Genomic DNA, 19434 nt, shown 5'->3' with positions numbered 1-19434 from the left:
ATCTTTTCAATGCGGCCTAGTTGCCATTCGGTTGGAGGAAGGCATTCATCATGTATGATGACGGATTCCCCCGTATTTGGTTCCTTCTGGATCGTTTTCAAATTCATGATGAAGTATCTTAATTTTTTCCAATCGGTCTACTAAATTGAGTGAGTCACCTTCTGCCTCAGGTATGGCGAGAAGTGGAGCCCCTCTGAGGAAATGTCCAGGTGTAAGTGCTGTGAAATCGGAGGGATCTTGCGAGAGTGGTGAGATGGGTCTTGAATTTAGTACGGCTTCTATACGAACGAGTAGTGTGGTAAGTTCCTCATAATTTAATTTATGATTACCTGCCGTTTTCTTTAAATGGGACTTAAAACTTTTTACAGCTGATTCCCAGAGTCTGCCCATGTGGGGAGAACAAGGGGTATAAACTGCCAATCGATTTCTTGTGATGCATATTTTTTAACAATTTCTGGGGAGACTTCTTTAGTAAATTTTACAAACACTTTCTCTGTGGCTCTTTGCGCTCCGATAAAGTTTTTCCCATTGTCGCTCATAATTTTTGAATCCGCGTCGTCCGACAAAGCGTGCAAATGCTGCAAGAAAAAGTGCAGTATACAGATCCGAACATAGCTCGAGGTGTAATGCCTATGTCGTGAAACATACAAAGACAGCCACATACCCTTTTCTGAATGAGGAAGACCTTAACATAGAGGCCTTTATCTGGAAAGGTCCAGAAAAATCGACCCCAGTAATGGTAAAGGGAAGAGCAAAATTGCAGCGTTCAGGTGGCAAAGCTGCCATGATCTGCATGCGTATTTTGTGCTTGTATAATGTGCAAACACATGAAAATCGTTCTTTTAATTTGTGGCTTTAGGCGCGGTATATAAAATTCTAGTCGGACCATTTGTTGCATCAAGCGATGCTCACCATGTAATGTAAGTTGGTGAAGATATATTAGAAATAAATAAGTAAAACGGGATTTCTCGGGAGTTATAATGGGATGTCGTTCGTTATGACTAAGGCTGGAATTTACAAGTTTTCCATGTGCCCGGATTAATCCTTTAGTGTCCAAAAAAGGATTTGAAACGAGAAGTGAGCTTCCCTTATCGAGGGGTCGTCTTTCGACTAACTTTGATTTCTCCCGAATGAAATAGCGAGTTTGTGTATATGTAATAAGGCTGACCTTGGCATGTTGCAGGTCGGAATGCGTTAGTTATACGGAAGAATCATTTGGATGAATTTAAACATGTAAGCGACTACTCTTAGTGCTTTTGGGAATGATGAAAATCGATGTAATATATCATATTCAACAGGAGTGATATGAAAATTTTCAATTTTCCGAATTTTAGGAGCTATTATATTGCGAGCGGTAGACTTTGGCCAAACTTCTTGTGATTCTGTTAACCACGTAGGACCGTTCCACCAGAGTGTAGTGCTGGTGAGATGAAGTGGTTTGCAGCCTCTAGTCCCAAGAACCGCTAGATTATCTGCACTTGCAACATGTTGCCATTGTGCTGGGCCAACTAAGATATACGGTTAGATACAAAAGTCTTCCAGGTATATGTTGGTTTTTCTCACCATGCTAAAACAATTTCTGAGTCTGACCAAAGGTACATTTTGTGATTGGTTAATTTCAGATGGGATTGGACAATTGAAACTAGTTTTGCTAACAGAAGTGCACCATTCAGTTCGAGCCGTGGCAGGCTTAGTGTCTTCAGGGGAGCAACTTTGGCTTTGGCTACGAAAAGACGTAAAGATATTTTGTTATCATATTTAGTGCGTACGTAAACTTTTGCACAATAGGCCTTTTCAGAGGCATCACATAAGCCATGTAGTTCTACATTATAATCAGGTGCGAAATTTACCCATCGAGGAAATCGAATTTCCGAGATGGTATGTAGATTGTTAGCAAATTGAACCCACTTGGTTGAACGTATGGGTTTTACTTGCTCATCCCATTCAGTGTCATCTTGCCACAGTTCTTGAATGAGGATTTTTTCTTGAATCATTATTGGCGAAAGCCATCCTGCGGGGTCGAAAAGTTTTGCCACCGAGGAAAGTATTTGACGTTTGGTTATGGCGTATATTGCAGATATTGACTCAATTGTGTATGAGAATTGATCTGTTAAATAAGTCTTCCCTTTTTATGTCTTTTATTATCTCAGGATGATTTGATGTAATTTTCTTTAGGGGGAACCCGGCTGAATTTAGTGCTTTGATCACTTGAGATAGTGATTCGCATGCTAATGAGAGACTGTGGCTACCTGATAGAATATCGTCAACGTATGTTTGTTTTTGAAGCACAGGAGTTGCGAAAGGCAAATTTGTTTGACAGGTTTTTGCCACTTCATGTAATGTCCTAATGGCTAAATAGGGTGCACAATTGATGCCAATGGTAACTGTTTTAAGTTTTTTGTCGCTGATTGAACTATTACTTGATTTTCGGAAGACTATCCGCTGGAAATCTTGGTCATCTTTATGTACTAAAATTTGCCTATACATTTTTTCTACATCTCCATTGAAAACATGCGCTAATTTAGTATTAGCAGCATGAGATCAGGTTGTAATGTTGGCCCTATGTATAGTACATCATTGATTGATTTGCCTGAGCTCGTACACTTTGAAGCATTAACGACAACTCGTACCTTTGCTGTGAGCTTTTTTCCAAACTTAGGAATTGCTGGACTGCTGATATTCTAGAGTGGCCTACAGCTATAGTTTCTGGAAAGGTGGGCTTGAACGGGAGTCGCACAACCTAAGGATCATGTTCGTTTCTTGTTGTTGTGGACTTGTAATAGGCTTCGCATGTCAGGTCTTCTTCTGAAGGTTGTGTGATTTGGGGTAATTCTTCTACTTCCCAGAATTTTTTGAGTTGATTATTTCAATGATTTCAACTTGAGTTGTGAAGGAAATAATTTTTTCTGTGACTTGGCCACTTAATATCCATCCAAAGATTGTGTTTTGGGCCAACAATTTATTAGAGATTTTCTCTATACCTTCAAGAATTATTTGAGATATTAAGTCGCTGCCTAATAATATGTCGATTTGTGATGGGGTATGGCAGTTCGGATCTGCTAATTTGAGATATGAGCATTTTTCCCACTGTTTTTTATTTACTTCATAGCTTGGAAGCAAATTAGTGAGCTGCGGTAGAACAATGGCTTGTGCAGCTATTCGTATATCCGTGTTCGGAGAGACCATGGTGATTGGGCAAACTTTATTTGAATTTTGTATAATTCTTCCGCCCATTCTCGAAATTTGAAAACTGGAATTTTTGACTGGAAATTTTGGCCGATTCTGAGTTTTTGATGATATAAAGGATCTTTGAGAGCCTTGATCTATTAATGCTCTTAATTTGAATAAATATCCTTTATGTTCTATAGAAATGACCGCTGTGGGTAAAATAATTTTGCTTTCATTCTCTGAATGAAGAGCTTGAACTTTTGATGTTTTTGAGCAACATGAGTGTTCCTCTTTATTTTCGGTATTCGGGATTTCGGAATTACCTGATTTGGTTGTGGCGACTAGACCCGTGGTTTTATGTATATGATTTTGCTTCATATTTGTAAAATTGGTTATGTGAAGCAATGAGTGATGTCGTCGTTGACAGTACACACAACTAAATTTGCTTTCACAGTCTTTTGTGACATGAGAATTGGACAGACAGTTGATGCAAAGTTTATGTTGTCATACAAGATTGTTTCTATCGGAAACGGACATTTTTTTAAATTTCTCGCAAGATCTTATATTATGTCCTCCTTTACAGATTTCACATAATGATTGCCAAAGGTTTGTTTGATTTGACATGAATGTTTGGCTTCTATTAACGTGTTTATTATATTCTGTGTTATTACTGACTTGGGGTTTAAAAAGTTTTTATTTGAGTCATTTTGATGACCTTTTGGCTTAACTACCTTTTTGTCTACTCGGTCAGCTATTTCGTGCTGAGTTGTTAAAAATTCTTTCATTTGATGCCATTTTGGCGATTTCTTCCTTGCCACTAGTGATTGCTCCCATCGTAGCAAAGCAGCATCAGGTAGTGTCGCTGCGCAAATATTTACTAGGATAGGGTCCCACGATTCTGTAGATACATTTTGTGTTTCTAACACAGATAAGCAATTAGTCACTGTCGAGTATAGTTTTTGAAATTCTTGGCTGGTTTCTTGTTGAATTTTTGGTAAATTCATTAAAAAAGTTATTTGGTTAGCTACCAATACTCTTTCGTTTTCGTATCTTTTGACCAGTGCATCCCAAGCCAGATTAAAATGTTCGTCATTCAAAGCGAAACGCTTGACAATACTGCCTGCTTCCCCTTTTCTTTTGTATCTGATATGGTACAGTTTTTGTGCTCGTGAAAGTTTAGGATGGTTGATATACACGGCAGTGAACATGTCCCGGAAGGACGGCCATTGATCCTAACCTCCATGAAAAACTTCAGTATCACAAGCTGGTTCTTTTAAAAATATACCTGCATCTAGGTTTTCTCTTGGATTTGTAACTAATCTCGGAGGAGGAGTAGTGGCTCTACTTGGTCTTAATAAAATTATTTGGTCTAATATCATTGCATATATTATCTATGTTTTGAATTTTTAAATTTAGGACTGATTCTGCATTGTCGTTAATAGGCGAAGCCGAACACCGTGTGCAGTATCTAATAAAACTGTCACTTTCAGTTATGAACCTTGACCGGGAATTGTCTTTGGTTCTCTTTTGTTTTGCACCCTGCTCTGAGCGTGTAGCTTCTGCGGGTGTGCCTTGTGCTTTATCATCATCAGCCATTTTTGGAATTTCTAATGATAGAGGTGTTCGTGGTTTAACCTCTTTTGATTTATCAGATTACATTTATAATGTTTTGAAATAAATTGAAAGCTATTAGCTAGCTATTAAGATAGTTTTGTATTAAATTTAATAAAAGAAAATTGCTATAATCTGATTGTAGTAAATATTTTTAGTTTGCTACACAAAGCTGTAGTTAAAAATTTTTTTTTTTTTTGTTTTCAGTTGAAAGCTTTGATTGTAAAATTAGTCTATTGAAATTTTTTGTTTTATCGGACAAGTCAATTTAGATGTTATTAAAATTTATGTCCGTATTATTATTATCTTAAAATTTTATGAAATTTGCTTGCTGGGTATTCGTTTCACTCGCGACTAATTTGTATATTTTGTATGTATGTATGTATATTCGCTTTTGTTATATGTATCTATATACATTTGTACAAAAGGAACGCGAAAATAAAATTGTTCTAAAAACCAAATGTATATATATGTGTATATATGTATATTAGCATACATATGTATGTTAATTTTATTTTCATTTGTTTGGTTATGATTATCCGTTTTGACCGTATATTTTTTAGTGATATATACAGATATATATAATATTTGTAAATATATATGTACATGCATACATCTAACGCGTTTTTGCAAAGTTTCGCTGAGAGTGCCTGGTATTAGTATTATTGTATATACTTGTATATATATTTCTAACTATATTATTTTATATGTATATATTTGTTTTTTAAGAGCATATATAGAAGAAATGAGAAGAGCAAAAAGGTTGAGTTGCGGTATATATTTAGCGCGGGAAATGTGCCAATGTTAAGAATATATGTGTACATACATAAATGCCGATAATTGTATTGTTGTTTTTTTTTTCTTTCTGCCTTTGCTTATATGTATGAATTTTGTATAATTCTTCCGCCCATTCTCGAAATTTGAAAACTGGAATTTTTGACTGGAAATTTTGGCCGATTCTGAGTTTTTGATGATATAAAGGATCTTTGAGAGCCTTGATCTATTAATGCTCTTAATTTGAATAAATATCCTTTATGTTCTATAGAAATGACCGCTGTGGGTAAAATAATTTTGCTTTCATTCTCTGAATGAAGAGCTTGAACTTTTGATGTTTTTGAGCAACATGAGTGTTCCTCTTTATTTTCGGTATTCGGGATTTCGGAATTACCTGATTTGGTTGTGGCGACTAGACCCGTGGTTTTATGTATATGATTTTGCTTCATATTTGTAAAATTGGTTATGTGAAGCAATGAGTGATGTCGTCGTTGACAGTACACACAACTAAATTTGCTTTCACAGTCTTTTGTGACATGAGAATTGGACAGACAGTTGATGCAAAGTTTATGTTGTCATACAAGATTGTTTCTATCGGAAACGGACATTTTTTTAAATTTCTCGCAAGATCTTATATTATGTCCTCCTTTACAGATTTCACATAATGATTGCCAAAGGTTTGTTTGATTTGACATGAATGTTTGGCTTCTATTAACGTGTTTATTATATTCTGTGTTATTACTGACTTGGGGTTTAAAAAGTTTTTATTTGAGTCATTTTGATGACCTTTTGGCTTAACTACCTTTTTGTCTACTCGGTCAGCTATTTCGTGCTGAGTTGTTAAAAATTCTTTCATTTGATGCCATTTTGGCGATTTCTTCCTTGCCACTAGTGATTGCTCCCATCGTAGCAAAGCAGCATCAGGTAGTGTCGCTGCGCAAATATTTACTAGGATAGGGTCCCACGATTCTGTAGATACATTTTGTGTTTCTAACACAGATAAGCAATTAGTCACTGTCGAGTATAGTTTTTGAAATTCTTGGCTGGTTTCTTGTTGAATTTTTGGTAAATTCATTAAAAAAGTTATTTGGTTAGCTACCAATACTCTTTCGTTTTCGTATCTTTTGACCAGTGCATCCCAAGCCAGATTAAAATGTTCGTCATTCAAAGCGAAACGCTTGACAATACTGCCTGCTTCCCCTTTTCTTTTGTATCTGATATGGTACAGTTTTTGTGCTCGTGAAAGTTTAGGATGGTTGATATACACGGCAGTGAACATGTCCCGGAAGGACGGCCATTGATCCTAACCTCCATGAAAAACTTCAGTATCACAAGCTGGTTCTTTTAAAAATATACCTGCATCTAGGTTTTCTCTTGGATTTGTAACTAATCTCGGAGGAGGAGTAGTGGCTCTACTTGGTCTTAATAAAATTATTTGGTCTAATATCATTGCATATATTATCTATGTTTTGAATTTTTAAATTTAGGACTGATTCTGCATTGTCGTTAATAGGCGAAGCCGAACACCGTGTGCAGTATCTAATAAAACTGTCACTTTCAGTTATGAACCTTGACCGGGAATTGTCTTTGGTTCTCTTTTGTTTTGCACCCTGCTCTGAGCGTGTAGCTTCTGCGGGTGTGCCTTGTGCTTTATCATCATCAGCCATTTTTGGAATTTCTAATGATAGAGGTGTTCGTGGTTTAACCTCTTTTGATTTATCAGATTACATTTATAATGTTTTGAAATAAATTGAAAGCTATTAGCTAGCTATTAAGATAGTTTTGTATTAAATTTAATAAAAGAAAATTGCTATAATCTGATTGTAGTAAATATTTTTAGTTTGCTACACAAAGCTGTAGTTAAAAATTTTTTTTTTTTTTGTTTTCAGTTGAAAGCTTTGATTGTAAAATTAGTCTATTGAAATTTTTTGTTTTATCGGACAAGTCAATTTAGATGTTATTAAAATTTATGTCCGTATTATTATTATCTTAAAATTTTATGAAATTTGCTTGCTGGGTATTCGTTTCACTCGCGACTAATTTGTATATTTTGTATGTATGTATGTATATTCGCTTTTGTTATATGTATCTATATACATTTGTACAAAAGGAACGCGAAAATAAAATTGTTCTAAAAACCAAATGTATATATATGTGTATATATGTATATTAGCATACATATGTATGTTAATTTTATTTTCATTTGTTTGGTTATGATTATCCGTTTTGACCGTATATTTTTTAGTGATATATACAGATATATATAATATTTGTAAATATATATGTACATGCATACATCTAACGCGTTTTTGCAAAGTTTCGCTGAGAGTGCCTGGTATTAGTATTATTGTATATACTTGTATATATATTTCTAACTATATTATTTTATATGTATATATTTGTTTTTTAAGAGCATATATAGAAGAAATGAGAAGAGCAAAAAGGTTGAGTTGCGGTATATATTTAGCGCGGGAAATGTGCCAATGTTAAGAATATATGTGTACATACATAAATGCCGATAATTGTATTGTTGTTTTTTTTTTCTTTCTGCCTTTGCTTATATGTACTGAGCGATCCTGCTTGTTGCTTTATGGGCCCAAGGGGTAACGCTGCAAAGTTTGCAAGTCGATGAACTTGACCTATAAAATTGTTTTTGTATTTTGTCTTGTGTTGTGTTTGGAGACACGAATTAAGCAGGCAGGTATTTGAACAACAGTAATTTTTTTGGAACTTTTAAAATTAGTTAATTTATGTATGTACCATATGATTATGTAGGCATGTTAGAAAAGATGTTACTTGCGGTTAATACATTTCGCGGCAAAGTTTTAAAGCCCAAAAATTTTGTATTTAAATTATAGGTATGTTTAATTTTTTGTTTTTCTTAGCCTTTGCTTATGTGCTACAGGCGATCCTGCTTGTTGCTTGATTAGCCCAAGGGGTATCGCTGGAAAGTAAGTTGCAAGTAGGAATACTTGACTTTGCCAAAATTTTTTTTTTTTTTTGAAAGAATATAACGGTGTGTTTGGAGACACAAAATAAGCTGAGGCAGATACCGTATATTGTTTTCTTTTTCAGTTATTTTGTTCGGTTATTTATTTCTAACGAAATACCGATAAAACTGTAAATCAACATACATATGTGCATAAAATGCCTCTATTTTAAAATTTAATTGGAATGGACTCATTTTTTTCGCCAAGGGTTTTTGGGAGTATTACTTATGAATGTGTATGTTTCTTCTCGTTTTTCTGTTCTGTGTTAATTTTGTTCTTGTCTCCAGCGTTTTTCCTGTGCGTTACTGTCCTCCTCTCTGCGTGCTTGGTGGATTTAATTTCCGTGCTTTATGTTGATTTTTTCTCTTAGTTTGTGTTAAATCGCGCCCGTTTTTAATTTTTGGTGATTTTTTGTGTTAGTTTTGTATATCAATGGATTTCGCGGCCGTTGTAATATTTTTGTTTAACCACTGTTAGTATGTATTTAGATGTTTGTATATGTAATAATCACTTTAACTTTTACGTTTTTTCTTTTTTTTTCTTTAGGTGCCTTTCAAAAAGGCTCGAAGGACCATTTGGTGACTTCACTTATTTTTTCACATTGGGTGCGGTGTTATACTCACTTGTACTATTGCACTACTTTTAGTAAAAAACTCTTTAATTAATTTTTTAAACCCATTAATTAATTTCACGTTAATATTATATTAGGTCAAGTAAAAAGTTCGTTCGGTTTTTATCTAAGAGATGGCGTTATTGTCCATAGTACTAGTGTTACGTGTCGCATCATGTCATACTATACGTCGCTGAAAACGTGTTTATTCGCTGTTTGTCTTTGATAGTTTTTCGATTGACTTACTCAGTTCGTTGTGAGCGCTCGTCAAAGATGGACACAAACAAAGAGAAAATTCGCTATATTTTACAATTTTTCTTCGATCAAAGCGAAAAAGCAGCCAAAGCGGATGAAAACATTAATTTAGTTTATGGGCCCAATACTGTAAACGAACGTGTAGCACAAAAGTGATTTGCTAAGTTCCGTTCCGGTAATTTCGATGTCAAAGATGCACCACGCGTCGGGAGGCCTGCCGTCGAAAATTGCGATAAAATCATGGAAATAGTGGAAACAGACCGTCACGTGAGCACTTATTTAATTGCTGAGGAACTAAAGATAAGCCTGAAAACCGTTTGGAACCAAGATGGAGATTGGAGATTCAAAAAGGAGCTAGATGTTTGGGTGTCACACGAACTAACGCAAAAAACATGATGGACCGAATTTCCATCTGCAAATCGCTGCAGAATCGCAACAAAATTGACCCGTTTCTGAAGCGGATTGTGACTGGCGATGAAAAATGGGTCACTTATGACAACATCGAGCGCAAACAGTCGTGGTAAAAACTCGGCTAAGTGGCCCAGATGGTGGCCAAGCCCTGATTGACGGCCAGGAAGGTTTTGCTGTGTGTTTGGTGGGATGGGCAAGGAATCATCTACTGCGAGCTGCTCCCCTATGGCCAAACGCTCAATTCGGCCCTCTACTGCCAACAACTGGACCGCTTGAAGGCAGCACTCATCCAGAAGAGGCCATCTTTGATCAACAGAGGCCGAATTGTGTTCCATCAGGACAACGCCAGGCCACACACGTCTTTGGCGACTCGCCAGAAGCTCCTGAAGCTCGGATGGGAGGTTCTAATGCACCCACCTTATAGTCCGGACCTGGCACCAAGTGATTACCATATTTTCCTGTCCATGGCGAACGCGCTTAATGGTGAGAAGTTGGCCTCAAGAGAGGCCTGTGAAAATTGGCTGTCCGAGTTTTTTGGCAATAGGGACGCAGTCTTCTACGAGAGGGGTATAATGAAGTTGGCAACAAGTTTACGAACAAAACGGCGCATATTTGACGCAAATGTACACAAAGTTATCATCTTTTGAAAAATCAATAAAAAACCAAACGAACTTTTTACTTTACCTAATATTATATAATATATATGTTGATAATACTTTATAATATAAAAAGTTCACTTTCTTATATTTGTGTTTTTAAATAATTTATAATACACTCTTCAATTTATAATTTCACTTTTATTTTATGCGACGAAAATCGCTCTGCGGGAACTTTTTAATGTAGAACCTTATAGGTCACGGATAAAATCGAAAAGAGTGCCCATCCCGGTATGACTGGTCCCTTTTGATCATTCGGGAAAAGACGGTGATTGCAGTGTGGGTGTATAGTGTGGTTGGTTAATTGTATATGGTTGTGTTGGTGAGTGACATGGTGTGTTGTAGCTGGTGTATGATGTTGCATTGTGGTAAGTTGTATTGTATGATGTTGTACGGTGGGTTGTGTGCTTAGTCGCAAAATGTCACGGGATCAGGAGTCGCATGAACACATACTATTATCGAGAGTTTTATTTATTTATTTTATTATATGAATTTCAATTAAATGTTTTACACATTGACCGATATTTTCGGTAAAAAGGAAACTATAGGCACTGGGGTCAAAAATTCAGTACCTAGGGACTTGAATAGTTTTGGTTCGATTTAGACAATTTTTGGTCACAAGGTGGCATACTTTAAACGCATTACTCACGCAAAGTTTTACCCCGATACAGTCATTGTTATTTGATTTGCTTAGTGGAAAGTGAAAAAATCAGATGGAATTTAAAATGGTGTTGTATGGGAAATAGGCGGGTTGTAATCCTATTTCGCACTATAGCATAGAAATATGAGAAGAATTATGTACCGAATTTGGCTGAAATCGGTTAAGCAGATCCTAAGATATGGGTTTTCACCTAAATGTGGGCGGTTCCACGTCCACTGTATAATTTTGAACGCGGTTCCTATAAAGTCATTTTATACCATCCCAGAGATAAAATTTAATGTCTCTGGCGCGTTTAGTGCTTGATTCATCGCTCTTTTAGTAGTCTTTAACAGTACCGTTATATGAGGGTGTAAGCGGGGTTTCCGCCCGATTACACCCATTTTCACACTGTCGTTAGAGGTGCTAAAAACATTTGTTCTCAGTGAATTTTGTTATTATAGCTTTAGCTTTACTGGTTTAGGAGATGAGCACATTAACTCTATTAGGTGGCGGGACCACGCCACTTTTTAAAAAATGTTTAACTGCAGATGCCCCCCATAATGTGATCCTGTATACCAAATAACAGTCTTTTATCTTATTGTGGAGCTTAGTTATGGCAATTTATTAGTTTTCGATTAATGGCGTTTTGTGGGCGTGGCAGTTTTCCGATTACGCTCATCTGCAATACGAACCGTCTTACGGTATCAAGAAAAATGTGTACCAAGTTTCTTACAAGTAATAATATCTCAATTTTTACTATAATTTTTATTTTAGTAAACAGCTTGCACAGACGGACGGATGGGTTTTAACTCGTCTCTTCACCCTGATCATTTATTTATACATATATAACTCGATTAGTTTTAGGTGATACAAACAAACGTTAGGTGAACCAAACCAAAGGGCTAAGTTTGGGTGTAACCAAACATTTTATACTCTCGCTCGAAAGAATTCATCATTCATTCTTAGACGAAATCGTGAATGGATCACAATAAAATTTTTTATCTTATTAATTTATAAATGTTATAAGTCTAAGACTCACTTAGTTTCACTAATACATTTTACAAGTCCGAAATATTAATATTAATATCAACCTAATTAACTCAAATGAGATTTATATGATATAAACTCAATCAAAAGGACCGATTTTAATCAGAAATAGAGGCTCAAAGGAATTTCAATAAGAAACCTCACAAATTGACAAATATATATGTTAAGGTATAAATTCAAGCGGATGCTAGAAAGACCATATATTAGGTATATAGGGATCAGGGGAAGTATTGCCCTGATTTCATCCATTTAAGGCAATAGCACACACTGATTTTAGAGAGAAATTCCCTCTACAAATATACATACATACATAAAATATCATATTAGGTATATGGGGGCTAAGATAAGTATTGACCAGATTTTACTCATTTTTGAAATGAGCTTTTGGGCGTAAGATGAAAGAGTTTAAGGGCACTATTTGTGTAAAGTTTTATTCTTATAACTTGATTAATGTTAGATTTGTATACTGTAAAGTGAAAGAATCAGATGGAATTTAAACGTTTGTTCTATGGGAAGTAGGCGTGGTTGTCTTCCGATTTCACCCACCGCAGTGTGATAGGAATGCTTTGTTAACCAAATTGAATTAAAATTGGTCCAGTAGTTCCTGAGATATGAGGACTTCATCTAAAGGTGGGCGGTGTCACGCCATTGTCCCAATTTTACACCTGCTCCTATTATGTCCTTCTCTACTATCCTGGTTGTGGAATTTAATGCTTATGGTCTTATTTATAGATATCTATCTCGATTAGTTTCAGGTGATACAAACAACCGTTAGGTGAACAAAACTATGTAGTATACTTTGTAGCAACATGTTCAGAGTAGGCAAACTTTAGGTTGAGGCTGAACCCTTTTGGTAGTATTGTACATTGCTGCTATTTAGCTACTGATATATTCTTTCTTTTGTAGCTGATTTGAATGCTTGAAGCAAGGTTGACAGTGACCACTTCTCTACTTCTTTGTTTATCGAAAGAATACCAAGATATTTTTTAATACTTTCATTACGAATGTGGTACAGATTATCCGTTTAATTGATTTTCTGAACTAACTGTTCAATTAAACGAGTATCGGTTAATTGCTTCCCCGGTTTATTGAACCAAAAATTTTGCAATTTTTGTTGTGCAATTATCCTGGGGATACTGTACGGGGCATAAGTCCTAAGCAATTTGAATGGAACTGTATTATGTCGATGTTGGTTGTACAGTTCGTACATCACATTGAATACCTCACATCAAAATCGGTTTTTTGTGTTTGCGTTGTATAATCTTAGAGTTTATAATTAGAAGCCTGTTTATTTTTCTAGTTATAGGAATCAAATTTGTAATATCTTACTGCTACTACCGGTTGGCGGAAATCCTCCGCTGAACCATCCCCGAGGATGCCGACTGGTAATAAATACCACAGTTTCACGTCGTAAGGGGTGACGAGCTTGCAACAGTCAACCCCTGCTGTAGTCGTGAGGAATCTAGCTAAGGTCAGACTTTTTACCTGCGCGTTCGTTGTTCCTCAATAGCACAACATACAGATAAGGAGCGTTACCATGGGCGGGGGATACTATTAAGGGCTGGATCAAGGAATCATGCGACCCATGCCGAGGATCAACTGGAGGGCCTTAAATTGCCCAGTCTCGAAAAGAGCTAGTTTCTCCCATTAAAGAGCAGCGTTCGGGACGAGCTCGGCAACAACCAGCAAGAGGACAGGAGCGAACTTGGTCCTGATGATAAGCCAAGCACAAGTAAAGCAATCTGAGTTTGCCCACAGAGGGGTGGAAGTTCTGTAGAACGATTTGTGTTCTGCCTCAAAATAGGCCTCACTTTCAGTGATAACTTCCTCATTCGAGCGAAATTTCTTATCGGCGATCTTTTTTTTGTGGTCTGCGAACAAACAACAGCTGCTGGGAGCAAAAAAATCCCTGTTTGTTACGTTTAAACATCGCCAAACACTGCTCAGAATCATCAACACGTTGCTGTTTTTGGTCAACAGTCAGCAAACGCGGCACACATTTTGAACAGAGATTTCTCATGGACAAATGCTCATGCAATATAAAGCCAACTCGAAAGCTCTGTTTGATGTTGAATGCAAAAGGCAAATCGTTCTACAAAAGTGGTATTGATATGTTAGAGGGGCGCTGGAATGATTGTGTTGCTCTTGATGAAGATTATATTGATGAATAAAACCAATTTTAAACAAAAAAAACCGTGTTTTCTTTGTTAGAGCCGGTCATTTTCAGCGCATGTGTTATTAAGTTAGCCACGCAATTGAAAAACCTCAGGAGGAAACGTCGGATACCCTATAAAGTATATATGTATGTATGATGATCAACATAACGAACTGGGTCCATTTAGCCATGTCCGTCTTTATGTATGTATATACGCGAACTAGACTACTTTATGAAATATTTTCACACGTCCCTTTCTTTCTAAGAAGCTGCTCATTTGTCGGAACCGCCGATATCGGACCACTATATCATTTATCTGTCATAAAAGTAATCGATCAATTACAAGTGCTTTCATGTAAAACTTCTTTATTTGACAATATATCTTCATAAAACTCAGCACAGATTATATATTATATAGCTGCCATAAGGACCAACCGAACAAAATTAAGTCCTTTTATGAAAAAGTTTTGAATCTGACAAGATATCTTCAGGACATTTGGCCTGCGTTACTGTTCAAAGCAGCGTTACAATCTAATAACAAATTGTTCAGATTGGATGACTTGATTGGAGCTATTGCTAGATATTTGTCAATTTGGACTTTGTATATGGGAATATCTGAACTTTTATTTATTTTTCACGCATTTTTTTGTTATTCTTTGTTAAACAGATTTTTTCTGATTAACTTTATTTTTTAATAATCCATATTTTCTTTACCGCTCCGTATCGTAATTTGTAATTTTTACGATTACTGTTTTAGAAATGGTTTAACATTTAATGATTTGTTAGTACCCAATGTAGATGTGGTTTTTCGCAGTTTGATGGTGCGATGATTAAAGGGAGCTTTGCTTTCAAAACCGACGTAGGCCCTAGCTGCAATAGTAGCTCTTCTGGTTTTGGCTTTATGTGAGCAGCTCCAAGATAAGAGTGAGAGCAATGTGCAGAAGCGTTGTTAGAATTATGCTGTTGATCACCTCTATTAATAAGATACTTAGTCGTTCAATAGGACGATCTCGTCATCGATTTCGTCCAATTGCACCTTGGTAATTTCATTTGCTTTTATTAGTTTGGTTGATAAAAGAAAGGTTTTGGTAGGCAATATTTTTTATCAGATGTATTTCGAATGAAAATTAGTCTGTAAATTTGTTCGCCCAAAATTGGATACTATCTTGTATCCTATTCATACTAACTCAAAAATAGTTATGTTTGTGAACCATCTGTTCAATGTGTAGAAAATGAGAGATCTGACTATACTTCCATTAGTTCTACAAATATACGTTGAAACTGTAAAAGAAAGATGGAACATGTCAATAATTTGATTACTTCTTCATGCATTAAATTAATTAAAAAAGGGGTCATGGGCGAGTAAATACTTTAGTTTAATAAATATTATATATTATATTAATATTACACTTTTTAACTGGTTTTTTTTATGTATAACCATAAAGCTCCTTAAACCTCCGCAGTAAGCGAATATAATGATATCGACGTCAGATAAATGAAAACTTAAACTTTTGTGACATGTCAATTAACTTATCTTTGATGAATACTTGCCTGACCTTCAAAGCAAAAATTTCGTAGAGACTGGTTACAAATATTCAATTGGCTTGAAGAAAAGGAAGGGTGTTACGTTAGATTTCGTTGCGAGATCGATCCTAACAGGAATCTCACTTGAACATCTTGGAATGCCAATCCGTTGTGGAATCTATAATTCCAATGTAATGAATCACAAGACCCATACAAATCGACAAAAGCATTTTGAGCCTATTACAAATTTGTTGAGATGGCTAGTGTCAGTTCCGGCTTTGTCTTCTGGTTCGCTGAAGGTAACACTGTCGAGATGTTTTAACCTCAGTCTAGAAAAGGCTGGACAATAGAGGTGGAAGTCCCTGAATGTTTCCACCTCACCCTCCTCCATACAACTTTGGCAAAATGAACTTTGCTAAGGGCAAGTAGTTTGGTATATATTCTGTATTCTACCCTAGGCCAAAGGATCTCGCAGTCGCATAGGCTTTGGTCGGTCGCGAAGTCCATTGATGAAGTGATAAGAACGCAAGACGGAGCTGAATGGAGATTCAGCTCGGTCCCATTCCGATGTGAGTGGGTCAATGTGCCCCCTCTGCCTAGCTCATCGGCTTTGCAGTTGCCAGCGATTCCGCTATCAACAGGTACCCAAACGTGTGTGGTTAAGAAGTCCTCAGTAGAAATAGCATCGATAGTGAGAACAGACACTCCTTGACAAGCCTTGAGCGCAGAGTTAGCGAGCACAGCGCTATTGCTGCTCTGCTGTCGGATTTCTCACCCGATCGCTAAAATCTATGCATGAGGAGTACTTTTTCAAAGCAATAAGGATGAGTGTCCACAAATTAAATGCTCTTTGTTTATTAAAAGACAAGCTCCATTGCTGTTCGAGAAGAAACACGTTTGGGAAATACATTGATGATATTAATATTTACAATTTATATTAGAATTGTAAATAACAGGAAGTTATATTTAGGTATTTATCGCAAGGCTGCTGTCTTAAATTTCTGTCATGGTCTTACGAAATTTGATTTTCAACGGTGAGGAAAATTATTTATAAAACTTGCGCTGCAATTTGGAATGAATTACACACAGTCTATGTTGCTCAACCTAACCAATCCGAATGGAAAAACATTTCTGAAAGGTGAACTTTACATTTTTGCTAAATAATAAAAATTTATTCTATAAATGAAATTTTTATATTTATAGATTTTATATAAAAACCGGAATGCGGAGCTGTCTAGGTACTATTAAGACGTAGTGGTTCACATGTTTTTTAATTATAAAAAAGCATTCAGCATTATTCTAATGGCAGATTGTGACTCCGACTATAGATTTACTTTTGTTGATGTTGGGGCAGTAGGAAGTCAAAGCGATTGCGAAATTTTCGCCGAAAGTGCTTTTATTAATATGATATTTAGAGGAAACATCGTATTTTCTCCTCTTGATCTCCTTCCGGGTAATTAAATAATCTGAATTTTGGAAATAATTCAATTTTTTATGATTACAAATACTTTCCTTATTTAATTACAAATAAAGACTTCCAGTATTCCTTTGTAGGGGACAATGTAATTCCACTTAGGGAAAACCTTATGCGTCGATATCCTAGCCGCAACTTGTCTCCTCTGAAGCAAAACTACAATAAAAAGCTATCTTCCGCTAGAGTTTACATGGAAAATGCGTTTGGTATACTAGCGAATAGGTGGAAAATATTACACAGCAATATTCATGCAGCACCAAAAAATAGTGATAAAATAGTGTTAGCAACAGTTGTGCTACATAATTGCACTAAAAAAAATTAAATAATATACATATACATAAAGAAATTACTTTAGTCAAACACTTGTAATTTCTAGTTTCCTAACTGCCGTATACGTTGAGGGGTTAAGTTAGTCTCACTTATACTTCTCGCCAAGCTTTTGAACAAAAGTGACGTTGCATCCTCGTGTTCTCTAGATTGCGGCGCGGCTGCAAACTCTTTCACTGTATCCACGCACTCCTTGCTGCCTACCTTTTTTTTGTTTTGGCGCTGAAGCATTTGGAGGAGTGTAATAACCTTTTCGAGTACTTGTACTTGTAGAAGTAGAACATTTCTTCCAAATCACGCAGTCCTTTTCATCGTTTTCTACAGCTTTCTTCTGCAAATATTAATAATACTTTAGAAAAAGCTTATAACAAAAGAGGTATTTCTTCGACTCACCCGGCAAATTTATTGTTTTGGCAACTTCTTCCCAAATTTGGGTTTTTTTAAATATATTTTTATAGTCCGGTGAAGACAAATTGTAGAGGCACTCGTATTTTCGTATTTCTTCTATTAATTTTTTGTTTCATTTTATTTGCTTATGGACACCTAGTGTGTACTCCGCGCTCAAAAATATTACAATAAATGACAAAACCAAAAATAAACAATCTTAATATTGTCAACGCAGACATTTTCTTAAACTTTACTGAAAAAAATTTTTCTTTGATATGGCAATACCGTTTTAGAAATAGCTCTATCTCAAAAATCGTCATGGTGCTCGAAATTCGCCGCCGACGCGTATTGTGTGATCTTTATACACAATCGTGTGTCCTAATCACCGACGGCGTCACCGAGTACGACGAATGTTCGTCGTCGCCCGTATTGTGTTTAAGCTATTAGTCTTAAGAATATTCATAAAGAGGGTGCAACTCGTAAGGAAGAGCTAAGTGCGGGTGCAACCGAACATTTTATACTCTTGCAAGAATCAAAGCCCGGAAAACTTCTTTAGGGGCTGGCAAAATTGGATATCAAAAAGTGTTGCGAATGAAATAAACATCCATTATTCGATGAAATCATAAATAAATAACAATCAAATTTGGTATCTTCATGATTTACATTGAAGGCCATTATCTTAGACTCAGTTTTATTGCTATATTTTAGTTCGTGGCAGCTAAATTATTATAATTAGATATACTATGTATGTGATATGAAATCGATCGAAGAGGCAAAATTTATTATAAATATAAGGTTGTCAAACATTTCATTATTAAAGTTTGTTTGACTTCTCACTCTCCACCGTTGCGTAGAGTGCAATAGGCGTACCCTATTTTGACAATAATACGGTAATGAGCTCAGTAAGCAAACAAATCGACTATGCAGTGCTCCGATAGTTCGTTCTTCATTATAACGCGCAGATTTATGCGCCATATTAAACTTATGCTCTTTGGAGTTAAATCGCGGATCGGTATTAGTAAAAATGGTTTTATTCCATATCTGTGATCCCCCCGCAACGATGACCGGTCACTTCTCTCATATTGTCTTTAAAAATGTTTTGTATCACCAGTGTTTCAAGCATCGTGACTTAAATCGTATTAACTTGCATCTATTGCTAGCATTTGCATGCGTGGTCACAAATCTTTGGAAAAGTACGCTTGTAAAAGGGTAAATATAAATATCTTTACAATTTATTTCTAACATTACATATTATATATTAAGTCGATGTGGAAAACTTCAACTAGAGGATAGAAGTTCATTATATTAGGGATATGAGGTTTAGACCTATTCTAATTCAGGGCTAATCCACATAGTTTTGAAGAAAACTTGTCCACTTTATTTCACTAAAATATCACACATTTTG

The 19434-nt window shown here is 35.9% G+C and overlaps 1 pseudogene; it reads left to right on the top strand.

The window, feature by feature from the left end:
* The first annotated feature begins 172 nt into the window (after positions 1-172).
* LOC138856096 (uncharacterized) lies at positions 173-17637 on the top strand (annotated as a pseudogene).
* Positions 17638-19434: the final 1797 nt, after the last annotated feature.

This window comes from Bactrocera oleae, chromosome 3, assembly GCF_042242935.1.
Source record: "Bactrocera oleae isolate idBacOlea1 chromosome 3, idBacOlea1, whole genome shotgun sequence".
In the NCBI taxonomy this organism is placed as follows: Eukaryota; Metazoa; Arthropoda; class Insecta; order Diptera; family Tephritidae; genus Bactrocera; species Bactrocera oleae.
Note: the sequence above shows the minus strand (reverse complement) of the source record. Positions and strands in the feature narration are given on the sequence as shown.